Source organism: Colobus angolensis, unplaced genomic scaffold (assembly GCF_000951035.1).
Source record: "Colobus angolensis palliatus isolate OR3802 unplaced genomic scaffold, Cang.pa_1.0 Scaffold207, whole genome shotgun sequence".
In the NCBI taxonomy this organism is placed as follows: Eukaryota; Metazoa; Chordata; class Mammalia; order Primates; family Cercopithecidae; genus Colobus; species Colobus angolensis.
The window spans coordinates 5983531-5983846 of record NW_012115233.1 but is presented as its reverse complement, the minus strand read 5'-3'; the positions used below and the strand labels follow the sequence as shown (position 1 = coordinate 5983846).

Sequence of the window (316 nt, the reverse complement as noted above, 5' to 3'; positions counted from 1 at the left end):
AAAAAATATTTGATGTGTGCGTTTTAATACTTGCAGAAGAGACATAATTTTACCTTTAAAAAATTGTCTCTTAGCAGCACATATTTCATAACAAAGAAAGGATAGCTATTTTCAAAACTGATAATTCTGCAAGCACAATCCACACCATCTCAAGCATTCATGAGATAGTTATAAAAACAAACACAAATGTAATGGAAAAATTTCAGTACATTTAAAAAATAGAGTAGAGGCCGGGCGCGGTGGCTCAAGCCTGTAATCCCAGCACTTTGGGAGGCCGAGACGGGCGGATCACGAGGTCAGGAGATCCAGACCATCC

At 38.6% G+C, this 316-nt stretch overlaps 1 protein-coding gene across 2 annotated transcripts in view; it reads right to left on the bottom strand.

Moving 5' to 3' along the window:
• Nucleotides 1-316, bottom strand: part of NECAB2 (N-terminal EF-hand calcium binding protein 2) — a 32793-nt gene that overhangs the window by 16881 nt on the left and 15596 nt on the right. The gene's annotated exons all lie outside the window — the stretch shown is intronic.